This window comes from Aquarana catesbeiana, linkage group LG04, assembly GCF_042186555.1.
Source record: "Aquarana catesbeiana isolate 2022-GZ linkage group LG04, ASM4218655v1, whole genome shotgun sequence".
Classification (NCBI taxonomy): domain Eukaryota; kingdom Metazoa; phylum Chordata; class Amphibia; order Anura; family Ranidae; genus Aquarana; species Aquarana catesbeiana.
The window spans coordinates 82,501,416-82,518,326 of NC_133327.1; the positions used below are offsets into that span (position 1 = coordinate 82,501,416).

General features: G+C 45.9%; 1 protein-coding gene across 2 annotated transcripts in view; it reads left to right on the forward strand.

Annotated features, from left to right (window-relative positions):
* The first annotated feature begins 4,143 nt into the window (after nucleotides 1-4,143).
* CYRIA (CYFIP related Rac1 interactor A) overlaps nucleotides 4,144-16,911 on the forward strand; it is a 144,343-nt gene continuing 131,575 nt past the window's right edge. For both annotated transcript variants that reach the window (XM_073625350.1, XM_073625349.1), the window contains exon 1: nucleotides 4,144-4,294. The gene's annotated coding sequence lies outside the window, so the exon portion shown is untranslated. The remainder of the gene's footprint in view (nucleotides 4,295-16,911) is intronic.

Here is a 16,911-nt window from a genome sequence, read left to right on the forward strand (position 1 = left end):
TATTTTATTATAGCTTTTCATGTGACAACACTGAAGAAATGACACTTTGCTACAATGTAAAGTGGTGAGTGTACAGCTTGTATAACAGTGTAAATTTGCTGTCCCCTCAAAATAACTCAACACACAGCCATTAATGTCTAAACTCCTGCCAACAAAAGTGAGTACACCCCTAAGTGAAAATGTCCAAATTGGGCCCAATTAACCATTTTTACTCCCCCATGTCATGTGACTTGTTTTTGTTACGAGGTCTAGGTTTGAATGTGGAGCAGGTGTGTTAAATTTGGTGTTATCGCTCTCACTCTCTCATATTGGTCACTGGAAGTTCAACATGGCACCTCATGGCAAAGAACTCTCTGAGGATCTGAAAAAAAGAATTGTTGCTCTATATAAAGATGGCCTAGGCTATAAGAAGATTGCCAAGACCCTGAAACTGAGCTGCAGCATGGTGGCCAAGACCATACAGCAGTTTAACAGGACAGGTTCCACTCAGAACAGGCCTTGCAGAACTCGAAGAAGTTGAGTGCACATGCTCAGCGTCATATCCAGAGGTTGTCTTTGGGAAATAGACATATGAGTGCTGCCAGCATTGCTGCAAAGGTTGAATGGGTGGGGGGTCAGCCTGTCAGTGCTCAGACCATACGCCACACACTGCATAAAATTGGTCTGCATGGCTGTCATCCCAGAAGGAAGCTCGCAGTTTGCTGAAGACAAGCAGACTAAGGACATGAATTACTGGAACCATGTCCTGTGGTCTGATGAGACCAAGATAAACGTATTTGGTTCAGATGGTGTCAAGTGTGTGTGGCGGCAACCAGGTAAGGAGGACAAAGACAAGTGTGTCTTGCCTACAGTCAAGCATGGTGGTGAGAGTGTCATGGTCTGGGGCTGCATGACTGGGGAGCTACAGTTCATTGAGGAAACCATAAATGCCAACATGTACTGTGACATACTGAAGCAGAGCATGATCCCCTTCCTTCAGAGACTGGGCCGCAGGGCAGTATTCCAACATTAGGACCCCAAACACACCTCCAAGACGACCACTGCCTTGCTAAAGAAGCTGAGGGTAAAGGTGATGGACTGGCCTAGCATGTCTCCAGACCTAAACCCTATTGAGCCTATAGAGCATCTGTGGGGCATTCTCAAAAGGAAGGTGGAGGAGTGCAAGTTCTCTAACATCCACCAGCTCTGTGATGTCGTCGTGGAGGAGTGGAAGAGGACTCCAGTGGCAACCTGTAAAGCTCTGGTGAACTCCATGTCCAAGAGGGTTAAGGCAGTGCTGGAAAATAAAATATTTACAGAAGGGGTGTACTCACTTTTGTGAGATACTGTACATTTTATTTGGGTACAGCATCTCACGACCACGCAATTGTCAGTTAGAGTAGCGCAGTGCCGTATCGCAAAAAATGGCCTGCTCATGAACGGGGGTAAATCTTCCGGAGGTCAAGTGGTTAAAACTATGCTTAATTGGTACTAAGGAGCCTAAGGAGCCCAAAATGTGCCAAGAAAATATCCCCCACATCATTACACCACCAACCACCAACCTGATCCGTTAATACAAGGCAGGATGGATCCATGCTTTTATGTTGTTTACTCCAAATTCTGACCCTACCATCTGAATATCGCAGCTGAAATGGAGACTCACCAGACCAGGCAACATTTTTCCAATTGTTGTGCAACGTTTTTCCAATTGTTCGCACAGGCTCACCAAAATTGTTGTCCAATTTTGGTGAGCCTGTGCGAATTGTAGCCTCAGTTTCCTGTTAGCTGACAGGAGTGGCCCCCAGTGTGGCCTTCTGCTGCTGTCTGCTTCAAGGTTAGATGTGTTGTGCATTCAGAGATGATATTCTGCATACCTTTGTCTCAAACCAGTCTGTCCATTTTCCTCTGACCTCTAATATCAGACATCTTAAGTCTCCCATGACTCGCGGGATACTCCTGCATTTGACGGTGGGCTCACGGACACCCGCGACTGCGGAATGATCTCCTGGCTGAGCCTGCACTGCCACTCAGCCTGGAGCAGAGCCGGACTGGCCCTGGATACAGAGAAATTTCCCGGTAGGCCGCCTGCCCTGGGGCCTGCTTTGAGCTCCAGAGTCCCCCTCTCCCTCCGTTTGTGTAATCACAAACAGCGGGTGTCTCACGCTGTGTAATGCAGCTGCAGTCTTAACTATTCGGCGGCCGTTCACTGTAACAAAGCCCCGCCTCCTCATCCATGATAGACGGAACACTGATTCAATTTCCCGGCATTGTATCAGTGTTCAGTTGATCGTCTATCACGGATGAGGAGGCGGGGCTTTGTTATAGTGAACAGTTAAGACTGCAGCTGCATGACACAGTGGGAGACACCCGCCATGTGTAATCAAGGTACTGGCAAGGCTGCAGATGGGCACTGATGAGGATACAGATGGGCACAGTGAGGCTGCATTGATGGGCACAGTGAAGCTGCAGATGGGCACAGTGAGGCTGCAGATGGGCACTGATGAGGATACAGGTGGGCACAGTGAGGCTGCAGATGGGCACAGTGAGGCTGCAGATGGGCACTGATGATACAGATGAGCACAGTGAGGCTGCAGATGGGCACTGATGATACAGATGGGCACAGCGAGGCTGCATTGGTGGGCACAGTGAGGCTGCATTGATGGCACAGTGAGGCTGCATTGTTGACACTAATGAGGATACAGATGGGCATTGTGTGGCTGCATTGATGGCACAGTGAGGCTGCATTGTTGACACTAATGAGGCTGCAGATGGTCACAGTGAGGCTGCATTGATGGCTCCTTGAAGCTACATTGATGGGCACTGACGAGGCTGCATTGTTCACACAGTTAGGCTGCAGATGGGCACAGTGAGGCTGCAGTGTTGGCACTGATGAGGCTACAAATGGGCACAGTGTAGCTGCACTGATGGCTCAATGAGGCTGCATTAATGGGCACAGTGAGGCTGCATTGATGGCTCAGTGAGGCTGCATTGATGGCTCAGTGTGGCTGTATTAATGGGCACTGACGAGGCTGCAGATGGGCACAGTGTGACACAACATTAAGTATTATTTTATTATGACATTATATTATGAATTATCTTTAAAGTATTATTTTATTATAGAATTTTGTGTTGGGGTTCTCGGCACCGAGTGTGACCTCCCTGAAATTAGTTTTTGCAGGTTGGGATGTCTGTGATATCAGCATTTGGCATTTTTCTCAGCACAACGGCCGCTCACTGGATATTTTCTCTCTTTCAGACCATTCTCTGTAAGCCCTAGAGATGGTTGTGTGTGAAAATTCCAGTAGATCAGCAGTTTTTGACATACTCAGACCAGCCCGTCTGGCACCACCAATCATGTCACTTAACCGCTTGCCGACCAGCCACCGCAGTTTTACTGCGGCAGAATGGCACGGCTGGGCGAAACAACGTTACGTCACTTCGCCTTTTGGCCACTAGCGGCGCACGCAGAGGTGATCAAATACCACCAAAAGAAAGCTCTATTTGTCGGAAAAAAAAGTACGTCAATTTTGTTTGGGTACAGCGTTGCACGATTGCGCATTTGTCAGCTAAAGCGACGCAGTGCCGAATCGCAAAAAATGGCCTGGTCATTGTGCAGCCAAATCTTCCGGGGCTGAAGCAGTTAAATCCTCTTTCTTTCCCATTCTGCAAGTAGTCTTCACCATGTCTAGAAGCCTAAATGCATTGAGTTGCTGCCATGTGATTGGCTGATTATCAATTTGTGTTACCAAGCAATTGAACAGGTGTACCTAATAAAGTGGCCGGTGAGTGTATATATTATACAGTATATTTACATCAGATCACTACTTCATTTTCCCATGTCTTTTCTTTTATTGAGTAGGAAAGGGATGGGAGTCCTATTACAGAGACAGGTCCACTTTAAAACGTTGTGTACTGTGCATGAGGCATTGCAGCAACACCCACATGACAAATGTGTAGTGTACTTGTGGTGTTTACCCTCCCACCATGACGGCACTAGATGTGTGTGTGTGTTATCTGACATCACTGCTTCTCCAACAGTCTCCAAAACAAGGCAGGGTGCCATTGGAGTGACAGCACAGCTGCTTCCTGCAGCATCACATCCCCCTAGCAACCCGTGACGTAGCCTCCCCTTAGCCCCGTCCACCGCTCGCCACACCTCCGCTATTGCGCCTGCGCGCAGCCTCGCGCCGCCTCCACACTGGACGGAGGAGGGGGGGACTCCGCGCATGCGCAACATTTGGCTGAGAGCAGCGGCAGAAGCAGAAGCAGCGAGCAGAGCGGTACCCGGGGACGGAGCAGCGCTGAGCCCTGAGCTGTAAGTAGTGCCGTGTACCGTGTGTGACCCGCCCGTATCCCTCCGCAACCGTGTGTCCCTCCGCCTGCCCTGGGAAGACTAGAGTCCGGAGGGGGGCTGTATATGATGGATGCGGTCACTGCTCCACCCACACTGGATGCTGGCTGAGCACGACTGGCATGGCACCGCTGTCCATGTGTGGTCTGCTGATGGGAGCTGATACCCACAGATGTTCATACAGGGTACCCATAGACACAGAGGGGTGATGGGGGGGTTGGATGAAGGGGCTTCTCTACGTTTTCAACGCTCGCAAACGCGCCTCGCCCACTCAGATCCAAGCGATCCACGGAACGAGCGTTCCCTGCAACATGCAATTTATTATCAACATTCATCGTTAATTGCACCCCAAATGTTCCATGCAATGCGCGCGACAAAATTGTGCATTGAAATTCGCCAACGGCGCTAGTTACTAAGCGTTCTGGGGCGACGCAATCTGAAAAAAAAAAATGGAGGTGCTTTTTTGGGCGTGCGTACAGCCACCCCCTTTAACATGAATGTGCAAAGATGCATCAATGGGAGTTTAAGCGTTTTTTGAATGTGGGGGTCCGGACGTAGGAAGGTCGCCCCGCGTTGTCGCTCTTACGCTGGCTACACCCCCTCCCCCCCCCCCGGCGTATTTGAAGACGTATTCACACCGTGAGAAGTTGTTTCTGTGGTTGCTGCGAGGAAGCAAGCGGTTTCCGATGCTGCCTGTTCTCACCGCGGCGCTGGCGAGATGTGTAGCGCGGGTAGATGCAGATGTGATGCTGGTTTTTGCAGCGCAGTGGATGGCACCCCCCGTGTTACCGACCCGCGGGACAACTATGCTACTCTGTGCGCTACAAAGAAAGGTTCACTCATGTGCGCTGCGTTTTTTTTGAAAGTTTTACGCGCGTTTTTAGACCTGCTCCCATTACAGCACTCACAGTGAAAGCGCACCGTAAAAATGCAGCATGCAAGACTTTGATGCCCTTTCATACATTCTAATAGGGGGCAATGGGAGCGTGCCTAAAAACGCATTGGCCTAAGGCAGCTTTTACTGATGCGATTTTGCTGTATTTTTACCGTGCTAAAAATGAAATCCCTTTAGACCCCTTTCACACTGAGGTGCTTTCCAGGCGCTTTCATGCTAAAAAAAAAAAAAAAAAAAAAAAAAGCGCCTGAAAAGCTCACGAAAACCTATTTCCATTGAAAAATCAATGAATGCTTTCACACTGGGGCAGTGCGCTGGCAGGGCAATGAAAAAACACCCTTCTCCATTGAAATGAATGGAAAGATCTTCAAAAGCGCCTGAAAAGCTCTTCAAAATTGCTCTGTGTTTTACTGGCAGTTTAGAAGCGCTCCAATGTGAAAGGGGCCTTAGGCTGGGTTCACACTACCGCATGGAGCGGCTCACAGCAGGGGGTCCGGTGCGCCTCCATTCACCGGTTCAGGTCCGATTTCAGCCCGTTTTTGGCTGAATTTGGACCTAAACTGGACCAAAAGACGCACAGGACTCCTGTTTGATTCGCTCCGAAACCACTGCGGAGATGTGTGAACCGGCTCCATTGAGAGCCAGTCACAATCTCCTGCTATGCGAATTGGATGCAGAGAAAGCCGCATCCAATTCGCAATGTTGTGAACTCAGTCTTAAATCCTATAGAAGTCTTCACAACAGTGCGGTACATTTTGAAAAGTCCTGCATGCAGCATATGTGGTGCGATTTTCAAAACCGCACAAAGAATGCAGATCCCCATTTTAAAATGAATGAAAAATGCACAAAAAAGGGGAGGTCCCAGATGCCGCCCATCCAGGAAAAGCCAACGATTTCTGTAGTAAAAGCAGCCTCAGTCCAGACTCCATCAAGGCAACTCCCCCGACGAGTTTCGCTCCGCCAATGGGGCTTAGTCATGGACCTCCATGGCTGAGCCTTGTGGGCAGGGCAAAATGCTTCGGGGTGGGAGTGGCCTGGATGGATTGTGGGCTGAGGCTGCTTTTGGATGGGTGGCATTTGGAACCTCCCCTTTTTCATGCTTGCACCTACTGAGCCCCGAGCCTGCACTCTCTCCTAGCCTGCACTCTTTAGCGTAAGTTTGGATATTCAGGAGCCTGGCGTGCCATCCCTGATCTTTGATGTAATGTAGGTGTTTTTACATTTTTGCTGTGTTTTTTAGTCACATGTCCAAATTTCACAGGTGCATGATAGGTAATAGGCACCCAGAAATGCATCAAAAACGCATATGCGTTGTTTTCAACAGAACAGTGTGAAAGCAGCCTACGCCAGGTATTTTTTTTGCATAGTTAAAATGGTCCAGCTTGGCACCAGCTTGTTCTGTATGTATACATATACCATACCTGTGGCATCTGGAAATCGCAGGATTGCGTAGTTGGTGTTACAGCGTCCCATGCTGAGCAGCTTCCCTGCTGCTTTGTAACCATAGGTGTCCAGTCACTTGGCACAGGCACCATTCAGAGAACGCCTTGTATTTTTCTCAATGAAGGTGATCTCTGATTAGATGGGGTGAAGTTGGTGACACCACAATCTTTGCCTCATCCAATCAGCTAATGCTTGCATCCATTGAGAAAAATACAAGACGTTCTCTGAATGGCGTCCATGCCAAGTGAGTGAAGCCCTATGGTTATTGAGCAGCAAGGCAACCCACTGGGCATGGGACCCAGAAGACAGGCTGGTCTACAGTGATTTTTACCCCAAAGGAACCCTTGCAATTATTTTCAGGTCCCAGGGAACCCCTGCTAAAAGTAGTCCATTGATGGTCTTTGGGAAATTGCCCCCTCCGTTGGTGGTGGACAGTGGGAAGAATGTTCTCTTTACAGACATGGTTCTGGCTATGCCAAGTGGTGTTGGACCTGGAACTATGCAGGCACCATCACATGATGGGTCATTTAGCCACAGCTCAAGGAACCCTTAGCCACCTCTGGAGGAACCCTAGGGTTCCACAGAACCCTGGTTGAGAATGGTTGCTGTAGACGCTCGACATTATTCCGTTATGTTGCATGGTGTCCATTCACATCTGAACTTGGTGTCATTTCAAGCTTGTCACTCAAAGTACTGGAGCTTCTTTTAGGCCCCAATACACTCCAATGGTAGTGCAGGAAAAAGTGGGAAGACACATGTAACACGCATTGTGTCGCAAATTTTCTCACCTAGTATTGAGCTTTCCATTGGCTAAGACCCTGAAAATGCAATAAAAAAAGACCAAAGATTCCACGCTGAAGTGTGAATGGGGGCTCTCGCGCCTTTTCAGGTGTAAGCAATTTCGTATGGACCAATGAAAAGCAGGTTACTAGGAGGAGGGGGCTGGCTATGTAGGACATGTTTTTTTTTTTTTCCCATTAAAGTCTACAGAGCCAAACATTGCACAGTGCTACCCCAAGGAGACCCCTATAGTTATTTAGCATGACAAGCATCAGTATGAATGGGCCCCTTAGAATAAAATGGAAATCTTATTGTCAAGAGTTGTCATGCTTCTGGAAATGAGCGACGAATCCAGCAGGTGTGAATGGAAGCCAATATCGCACTTTGCTGTGTTTTGTTTTTTTTTTTTTATACACCATAAGTGTCGCTTCTGTGGGTACTGCGACTGTTCATGAGGTGCTTTGTGGGCATTTAGTGGCTGGAAAAACACCCAAAAGTTGAGCTTTTTGCTGCCAGTGGAAACAAGTACTATGGCTAGATGTAGATAGGAGGCTTTTTTTTATCTGAAAAATGAAGATTCAATAAATTATTTTCTGATATCCTAAGAAAATTAGCACCAGGGTGACGCATGCGATTGTTGTATGATTGTGGGGTAAAATGGGTCTTATGATCGTTTTTGTCTTTTGACAGTATGGGGTCTGAACTAGACTAACACCCCCTGTGCTCAATGATCATTTGTAATGTTTTTATCAGTGAAGAATGATTTTCTCTTGTGACTTGTGTCTTATCAGCATTAAGCCAATTAGGCCATGTCATTGTGTTTCTGGGAACGTTCACCACCATAAGGATCGCTAAGGGCTCATTTACACTCGCTTCGACTTCAACACACATTAAAGCCATCATAGTACACATGATGAGATTATCGAACGAATGATCAACGTTTTTTTTTTTTTTTTTTTTGTTTTGTTTTTTAATGCTAGTCTCCATATATAATGTCAGTAGGTTACTAAAGTACAAAAATTCTCATGTGACAGAAAAAAAAAAAGTGGAAGTAATGTATTTGTATTGTATTTTCAGACGAAAACTGTACTAATTAAAGGAAAATTGTATGATCTGGTATCGTACACGAGAATTTTTCATGTTTGTCCCTTTGGAAAATATTTGAACAAAGCTGTGTACTAACGATCAGATTATTGTACGATTGTGTTGAAAGCAAAGTTTTTCATCTGGTTTTCTCATTGTGTGTACGAGGCTTAAGGCTCAATTCACATGTATGCAAAATGTATGTGTTGTTTTTTTTTTTATACCACATCCGATTCGCATAACGTGAATCGGACTTCAGACTGTAAACTGCAGCCAGACGTGTGTGAACCCAGCCTTAAAGTGTTACTAAAACCACAACAGTAAAATCAGTCTGTATATGCAGTAAAACTATGTCCCTCTGGTTGTTCAGGAACTACAATTCCCATCATGCCTAGTCATGTCTGTGATTGTCAGTTTTACAATGCCTCATGGGACGTGTAGTTCTTCAACAGCTGGAGGGCTGTAGTTTGGAGATCCCTGCAGTAAAGCATGCTTGTTGTACTCACTGTGGAACCTAAAAGGCTGTTTGATCCTTTCTTCTCTGATCCTCCCCTTTTCCCATTTTCCCCTAATAATTTCCTGATAAGAGTCTATGGAGTCGGGCTGCACATGCTCAGTTTGGTGTGTATTGCTAGATAACTCTTCCTACAAGTTTTAACCAGTGCTTGGCTGGACGCTGATAGAAGTCTGATGAGAAAAGGTATTTAGCAGTTTTTATTTACTAAAATAATTACATGTCCATGTTCTGTGTACTGTGGGAGACCAGATATAGTGAATGCAGGGTCCTGGGTTTTAGTCACACTTTAAAGAGGGAGTCCCGCAAATTTGTTTTATTTTTTAAAGTCAGCAAATACTGCAGCTGCTGACTTTTAAAATAAGGACACTTACCTGTCCCCGAATCCAGCGGTGTCGGCACCCGAGGCCGAACCATCCCTCGGCAGCTGCCGCCGCCATTCTCTTTGTGGGAATCAGGAAGTGAAGCGCTGTGGCTTCACTTCCCGATTCATTGCTGCGCATCCTAACTGGTCGCCGCTATCTCCTGGGACCCGTGTGTCTCCCAGCAGACAGCGCGGTGGGGACGGGAGGGGGTGTAGACTCCCGTGTGAGTCTATGCCGGAAGTGGGTGCAAATACCTGTCTTAGACAGCTATCTGCACCCCCCTGAAAGGTGCCAAATGTGACACCGGAGGGGGGGAGGGTTCCGAAAAGCGATGGTTCCATTTTTGTGTGAACCTCCGCTTTAAGCGCCTGCCGCTTTAACATGGTTTTTTGATGCTTCTGGGATTCTTCAGTAATGCTTCAATGAGGCTTTTTTTTTTTAAGCTTGGCAGATGCCCTGTGTGTGTTAATATCTCATTCCTGCATTTTCTCCAAAACTGTGTGAAGTTAAAGCTGGATAAAAGCCTCTCAAAAGCTTCAGGTGCTGTAAGCGTGTTTTGTCATAGACTATTATGGAGGCTTTGAGGTAAAGCTGCATGATTCTGGATAAAATGAGAATTGCGCTCCATTATTCTTAAAAAAAAAATAAAAAAAAAAATTCTCTCCCGATTCTGAAGAACTTTTATTTTCAAGATTTACAACCCCTGAACATTAGGTTATCAAACAAGATGGCAATAAAGTAAGACCTAATACTCTTTTCTTCAATCAAATTTAAAGAAATCTAATGAAAAATAATGTAATGTTTAAAGAAATAAAAAAATTACCATTAAGTTATATTGGGGTCTTTTTTTTTTTTTATTACCGATACCTACTGCAACTTTTTTGTTTACACTTCAGCTGTCAGCAATGGTACAAAGGATTGAAAAGTTACTTAACAATTGAAATACTTTTTTTGCAAATTTTTTTGGGGTTTTTTTTTTTGCGCTTTTTTTTTTAATGTGAAATGTGTAAAAAATGTTAAAGGTGTAAAAATATTCATGAATAAAGCAAACAAAAAAATAAGTTTTAATTTAATAATTATTATTATTATTATTATTCAGGATTTATATAGCGCCAACAGTTTACGCAGCGCTTTACAATATAATAATAGTTTATATAATTAAAAAAGCAGGAAAATAATTAAATGGAGAAGGAGAATAAGGCGCAAAGTAAATTGGGGGTTAATAAGGCTTTGAACAGAGGAACAATTTAATAAAATCCCCAACCTCTTTCTTGACAAGGTTCTGCTTTAACCACCACAGCCCCGGAAGGACTTGTCCCCTTAATGACCAGGCCATTTTTTGCGATCCGGCACTGCGACGCTTTAACTGACAGTTGCGCAGTTGTGCGACGCTGTACCCAAACAATTGACTTTTTTTTTCCACAAATAGAGCTTTCTTTTAGTGGCATTTGATCACCTCGGTGGTTTTTATTTTTTGCACTATAAACATACAGTGAGCGACAATTTTGAAAAAAAAAAAAACTATTTTAACTTTTTGCTATAATGCATATAAAAAAAATAAAATAGAAAAAAAACATTTATTCATCAGTTTAGACCAATATATATTCTTCTACATATTTATGGTAAAAAAAAAAATCGCAATAGACATATATTGATTGGTTTGCACAAAAGTTATCGGGTCTACAAACTAGGATAGATTTAGGGACTTTATATATTTTTTTTAATATTGTTTTTAGTAATAATGGCAGTGATTTTTATCGGGACTACGACATTGCGGCGGACAAATCTGACCCCAAATCACACTTTTTGGGGACCAGTGACATTATTACATTGATCAGTGCTATAAGGCCCCTTTCACACGGACGGATAGAATTGTGCTTTTAGCTGCGTTTTTTACCGCAGCTAAACGCACACAATGCTTTTCTATGGCCGCATTCACACACTGCGTTTAGCTGCATTTTGATTACCTGCAGTTTTGTGCGGATAGAAAAAATAGAATTGACTGTGTCCAGGAGCGATTTAGCGCAGCTATCCGCACATAACCGCAGGTAATCGCAGTGCACTGTGTCAGCTGCGGATAGCAGCGCCGAGCTGGCTTGCTCATCGGGAAAGGAAAAATGTTTTTTCCTTTCCCAATGAGCGACAAGCACGGGGATCCGACTTGGATCCCCGCCAATACCAGGCACTGTGTTTGGTGTGAATCTTGAGGGGGAAACTCCACGCCAAATTTTAAATAAAAAACCGACATGGGTTCCCCTCCAAGAGCATACCAGGCCCTTCGGTCTGGTATGGATTCCAAGGGGCACCCCCTACGCCGAAAAAAACGGCGTGGGGGTCCCCCTGAATCCATACCAGACTCTTATCCGAGCACGCAGCCGGTCAGTCAGGAAAGGGGGTGGGGACAAGCGAGCGCCCCCCCCCCCCTGAACCGTACAAGGCCGCATGCCCTCAACATGGGGGGGGTTGGTGCTTTGGGGCAAGGGGGGGCGCCCTGCGGGCCCCTTCACCCCAAAGCACTTTGTCCCCATGTTGATGAGGACAAGGGCCTCTTCCCGACAACCTTGGCTGTTGGTTGTCGGGGTCTGCCCCCAGATCCCGGCCCCCCAACCTATGTGAATGAGTATGGGGTACATGGTACCCCTACCCATTCACCTGGGGAAAAAAGTGTCAATAAAAAAAACACACTACACAGGTTTTAAAAGTAATTTATTAGGCAGCTCCGGGGGTCTTCTTCCAACTTCGGGGGTCTCTCAGGCCTCTTCTTCCTCACTCCGGTGTCGTCTCCGCGCTCTCTGTTTCTTCTCCGGTGCCTTCTTCCTTCTGCCGGGTCCTCTGCTATCTTCTGCTCTTTTGCCGCTCTTTTGCTAGCGGAGGAGCCCGGTCTTTTGCAATCCGATGGTGCCACTATTGATTTTGAAATTCGACCAACCAAACTTTTATTTGTGGCGGGAATCGTTATTTTATTTTTTTCTTCTTTCCAGGTCACAGCTCATGCGCATTTCTTTTTCGATTTATATTTCTCGCATGATTCTCCCATCATTGATTAGAAATTCGTTAATTTTTCCAAACGTATGCAGCATGCCCGATCACTCAAATTCAATGGCCGCGTGAAAATTGCCTATTGTTGCGGCCCGACTAGGGGTCAAAAATCAAACAATTGTTCAAAGGTGTGATTTTTTTTTTTTTTTTTTTGAACGAAAATTTGTTGAGAATTCAACACATGTATGACCAGCATTAGGCCCGATTCACACTTGGGGGTTGATTTACTAAAACTGGAAAGTGCTAAATCTGGTGCAGCTGTGCACGGTAGCCAATCGGCTTCTAACTTCAGCTTGTTCAATTAAACTTTGGCAAAAAAACTGTAAGCTGATTGGTTTCCATTGAGAGCTGCTCCGGATTTTGCACTCTCCAGTTTTAGTAAGTCAACGCCTAATGCCGCGTACACTCGAGCTGACTTTTCGATGGACTGAACTCCGAAGGACTTTTTTGACGAAACGGACTTGCCTACACATGATCACACCAAAGTCCGACTGATTCGAACGTGATGACGTAGACCGGACTAGAATAAGGAAGTTCATAGCTAGTAGCCAATAGCTGCCCTAGCGTCGTTTTTGGTCCGTCGGACTAGCATACAGATTTGAGTCTGTTGGAAAGATTTGAAACATGGTCCGATGAAGCCCACACACGATCGAATTGTCCGGATTAGTTCCATCGGACCTTTGCTGTCAAAGTCCGGTCGTGTGTACATGGCATTAGTGTTTAGTCCCAGTTCATGAGACTCCATTGTTTAGTGCAGTGGAGAGCATAGGAGCGCTGTTCTTCCCCGCTGCCAGCAGCCAGTGAAACAAAGAGGCTGACAGCTGCTGTGGCTGGACGGTGCATCTAGCAGTACAAACATTTAGGGCAGTATGTGCCCAGGGAGAAACGCTTGGAATGCAGACTTCTTGCGTTCCAAGCATTCGTCCCTGGGGACATAAAGGTTGATTTACTAAAACTGGAGAGTGCAAAATCTGTGCCGGCAGCTGAATCCTTTAGCGATGGTATGTGCAGGGATGCCCCGTTCTCTTCCTGCTGCTGTACTTCCAGCACTGCATAGTTTATTATCTCCGAGGCGTCTGTAATGCTGCAGTAAACAAGCTCCCAACGAGGACCTACCCCATCCATTGGGAAACATTTTTTTTCATAGTATACACTGTATATATAACACAATCTGTGAATGGGGGAGAGTTTGCAAAATTCTAATGTGCTAGTATGCATTGCATACTGGCACATTATGTGAAACTTGCCTTAAAACAAAGCCCTTCAGTGGCGTGCTGTCACCGCTGACAGGACTTGCATCTTCACCCAGTCTTCCTCCTGAGTTGGTGGGCTTCGGTCCTTTGGACGAGCGGCGATGATGTCACTAGGCCGTTCACGGCAGAGGACTCTGAGGGAACAGCACGGGTATGCTGCTCCTTCATAGTGCATGTGCCGGTGACGTCACCATTGGCTTTGCAAGTAAAGATCTCCTAAACGGTGTAAGTTTAGGAGATATTTACTGTGTCTATAGGTAAACCTTATTATAGGCTTACCTAATAGGTAAAAATCAACCAAGGGAGTTTACTCCCACTTGGAGTCACAGGATCTTCTCCCTCATTCGCAGATGGTGGTACATGTAGTGTACTGTATAAAACAACTTTTCTCAATGAAGAAAGGAGGGAGGTGGGTCCTTGTTGGTGACTTGTTCACTGCAGCTTCACAAAAGAGTCTGAGCTTCTGTCTTCCTTGGCATCAGAAGTTCAGCAGCAGGAAGACGGGGCATCCCTGCTCAGGTGATTTCTGGTTGGATGAGTTGAAATCAATGGGCAGCGCCTCGTCAGCGGCGCTTTGTAGGTGCTTTTAACCCTTCGTTTGGCCACTAGTGGGGGTTAAAAGTACCCCACTAGCACCCCGAAAAAGTGCTGCAAAAATGGCGGTACAGCGCTAGCAGTGTGAAAGGGCTCTTAGGCAAAGCCATACATTATGCAATTTTCTTTCTTTCAATCAAGGGTTGAGCGAAAGAAAATTGTTCGGTTCTCTCATTAACACAGTAAGTGTTTGGGGGGGAGTCCCTTCTGCAGCACTATTGTGTGCGTATGGAGCTCTCCCCACTGGCAGAATACAATGATCTCTTCTGGCAGTGATTGGGTGAAAAAACCCGATTGATGAATCGACTTCAGTGCAACCAGCCTTCCCATAAATGTATCGAAATTTGGCTGGATTCTGCTGAACCGACTAAATTTAGATTCTTCTGTGGCCAACTTTAGAGGAGCAGCGATGGACACAAGAGGCAAGGTAGATGTTCAAGTTGTCATAGTACAGGCATTCCTAGGCCAGCCCTTGTCGGGTATGGATCGTGTTTTCCAGATCCCTTCTCAGAATCACTAATGCCGCGTACACACGGTCGGACTTTTCGTCTACAAAAGTCCGACAGCCTGTCCGACAGACTTCCGGCGGACTTTCGGCGGACTTGCAGCAGACTTTCTAACGAACGGACTTGCCTACACACGACCACACAAAAGTCCGACGGATTCGTACGTGATGACGTACACCGGACTAAAATAAGGAAGTTCATAGCCAGTAGCCAATAGCGGCCCTAGCATGGGTTTTTGTCCGTCGGACTAGCACACAGACGAGCGGATTTCGGGGTCCGTCGTAGTTACGACGTAAAGATTTGAAGCATGTTTCAAATCTAAAGTCCGTCGGATTTGAGGCTGAAAAAGTCTGCTGAAAGTCCGGAGAAGCCCACACATGATCGGATTACCAGCCAGCTTTAGTCCGTCGGCGTCCGTTGGACTTTTGTAGACGAAAAGTCCGACCGTGTGTACGCGGCATAACAGTTTGCTGTGTTTTAAACAGTATCTCATGAGCACATCTGTTCAAGTGGATGGAAGGTAGAAAACATGTTGGTGGTCTTGACTTCTGAGAAGTTTAGGCTCATTTATGGCCAATAAACCAATACCTTGCCCCCCCCAAAAAGATATGGTAGCTGATTGGGTTGAAAATAGGGCAAGGCCACAGCTTTTATTGAACTTTCCCAATGTACCAAACAACAATGTCAGTCACAGGTATGATGTGAGCACCCATAAAACATAATCTCATGTAGTCTGAGGCCTGTCCTTACCATCAGTGCCAGACCAGGCTTTAGACTGACCCCAGAATTTAACTTGAGGGCATAGCCTATAAAGCAACATCAATTGCTGGCAAGGTCAAATCCGCCAATAAAACTGCGACAAAACATCCCAACGGGCGGAAGGGTGGGCAAATCTTGTGACAACTGAATCGTTTCGGTGCAGTTGGATGTGCTCCAGTGTAGCCTTTTCTTAGAGTTCAGGCTCCATCAAGTCACCTCCAGTCTTTGTAGCCAATCCCAAGAGAGCTACTTAACTTCCCTTTTAGGTTCACACCCACAGTGATGCCAAGACTCCCTTTCCCTGAAGGGGGTTCAAGGGGCCTTCATTGAGGACTGGATTCAGGAAATACTGATGCAGTAGATGGTTTTTCCTTACGTTGAGTTTCATCACACTTTTACAAATCAGATCCTAGATGCTGAAGCTGTCTAATCGTATTTTGCTGGCTGTAAGGATTCACAATATTGGGTGCTGATGTGTCATAAATGACGCATTGCACTGTTTGTTTATTTTTTTTCTCAACTTAATTGAAATGTCACAAAGGAACCATTTATTTGTCTTTTATATACCGCAGTGGGTTGTGATGCAGTGTACTGTGTCGCAACCAGGTGAGCTGAAAAATGAATGGCATGTCCTACTTTTATCATTGGATAACGCAAATAAAATAATCAGACAAAAGGCAAATTTCCTTGTCTATGCTTTGCCCAGCGCAGCCCAACGCTTATGGAGTGAAGGGGCCCTAGCCGTTTTGTTAATAATGGCTGGTTGATGTGGTATCTGCAGGTAGAAGGTGTTGTTGGAAGGTCTTATTTCCTACTAGTGGCCTAAAGCGGTGGGAAAATAATGCTCAATGTATGTGTATATCGGTTTAGTCTTATCTGACTTTTGTCGATTCTCTGGGCCATTTCTCAGTGTCTGAAACGCTTGAATGCATTTTTCCATAGAATTCTCTAATCAAAATGCTTTATAAGGTAGGTTGCCAGGTCTTTCCTCAACCCTCAGCAATTGCTCAGGCTTCGGGCTGTTTTACTATGGACATGACTGAATTCTCTGTTTTGTTTGGTGTTCTTAAAAGCCGTGTTCACACTTGTTGCAGAACACATGCAAAAGTGCCTTCCTTCTCGCAATGCACAAAATTCGCTGCTCTTTTAACCAATTCCGGACCGCCCACCGTCGTTATACATCGGTACTTATGGCTAGCTGCCAAAACCCCGGTATCCTCTTCAGCGGGCGAGTAGTGCCCGCATATGAAAACGGTGTTCAAACCACACAAAGTATTGCAATGACTGCCATTTTACTCTCTATAGGGCAGTGATGGCGAACCTTGGCACCCCAGATGCTTTGGAACTACA